Genomic DNA, 1,711 nt, shown 5'->3' with positions numbered 1-1,711 from the left:
AGCGCCTGCGCGTCTATCAGAGGCCAACCGGACAGAAAGCTTCTAAAGATGGAGAAAACGAGACGTGAACAGCAAAATGAACAAGACGAAAAGACCTTAACAGCAAGGCAAGATGTCCGCCCCGCGGGCACGAGGGAAACGTCCCGCGGCACTGCGGGAGCGTCCCCACCCGCAGGGGCACAGGACACGCTCGCCGCCCGCGTCTGAAGCAACAACCCCCCTTCTGCAGTCTGATGGCGGCCTACGTAGGTGTGAATTCACAGTGACGTCACCTCTGACAGAAGGGTGGGAAAGAACCGTGTCCCCCACGCGGCGTCCCCCGCAGCCCCCCGCGTGACAGTGACGGACCGCTGTGCTGGCGCAGGGTGGTTTCCAGGGCGCAGGGAAAATTTCCTTCCTAGGTCTGTTCCATGGAAAGGGCCTGAAGCAAGAATGTTCCAGAGCAAAGGTCACACCTCGTGCCCAGAACCTTCTACACCCAGCCCGCAGTGCTTTCCCACAGAAATGGCTTAGCTCAGGGTTAGGGATGTTCGTGGTGAGCTGAAACTTTCGAAACTTAACGGGGTCATGTTAAAAGCGTGCCAAGAGTAAGCATCTGAGTATCGTTAAGAATAACGACTGTGAAACACATTAAATACACAAAGACCCACGAGTTCCTAACAACATTCAGGAAAAGGCAAAACTAAAAATTCAAGCCCAGCTGTCACTACTGAAATGATCGCACCGAGTTCTTACTCTAAAACAACTAAAAACGTTGCATCGCGCCAGTTCTGCTTTTCGAAGTGATCAAACGGCACCCACAAAGAGGAAAGGAACAGCGGGTACACGTGCAGAATGAACAGAAGAAAACTTTCTCCAGATCGCAGATAGGTGGCAGGGGGCTTTGGCCACATCCGGCCGTGGCCCGGGAAGAGCTCTGCCTCTGGGGGGGCTGAAGACCCCCCGGCCCTGACTCCAAGGGCCAGTGACGCTGTCCAGGGGGCCTGCCACACCAGGCCCAGGCAGCACCCTGTGGCTGGGCACCAGGGCCGAGGGGCGCCGCACAGTGTGCCTGCAGGGCCTGCATGCCCGCCCGCTCCGGTAAACGCGCAAACAGCCCCCAGAATCTCAACCTAACAGCCAGTGTCTAGGGCACAATCCACACCAAGAATCTGTCACACCAAGAACACAGAGGAAAGATAAACCACTGCCGTCGGAAGAAACAGAAAACGGCAAAAGCGGCAGACGTGGGCCCTAATGCATCAGTGATCACCTTAAATGCAAACGTCCCAAACGTGACAATCAGAAAACAGAGGCTGACAGAGTGCGTCAAAAGAAAACATGACTCAACTATACGCTTTTGTAAGAAAACGCTTCAAATTCAGTGACACAGATAAGTTGGAAGTAAAAAGAGAAAAAGATGCATCACACAAACGTTAAAAAAAAACAGGAATAGTTACATTCACATCAGATGCAGAACACAAAGTTATGAGACACAGTGGCACCTTGCGCCACCCCACCGGGGACACGACTTTAAATGGCACCGAATGACAGGGCCCTGAAGTTCCGGCAGCAGCGCCTGACAGAGGAAAAGGAACGTGATTCTCCACAGCGACTTTAGTCACAGTGTCTCCAAAACGGAAACTAAGTCTTTCAAGAGGCAAACAGTCAAGGAGCCTGGGAAGGCCGCCAAGGAGTAACGGCCGAGAGCCACAGGAGCCGACCGCGGACG

The 1,711-nt window shown here is 53.8% G+C and overlaps 1 protein-coding gene across 1 annotated transcript in view; it reads right to left on the bottom strand.

The window, feature by feature from the left end:
• The window catches only part of UBE3A (ubiquitin protein ligase E3A), a 31,184-nt gene that overhangs the window by 2,647 nt on the left and 26,826 nt on the right, over positions 1-1,711 (bottom strand). The gene's annotated exons all lie outside the window — the stretch shown is intronic.

The sequence above is a fragment of the Pteropus vampyrus genome, unplaced genomic scaffold (genome assembly GCF_000151845.1).
Source record: "Pteropus vampyrus isolate Shadow unplaced genomic scaffold, Pvam_2.0 Scaffold427, whole genome shotgun sequence".
Classification (NCBI taxonomy): domain Eukaryota; kingdom Metazoa; phylum Chordata; class Mammalia; order Chiroptera; family Pteropodidae; genus Pteropus; species Pteropus vampyrus.
Note: the sequence above shows the minus strand (reverse complement) of the source record. Positions and strands in the feature narration are given on the sequence as shown.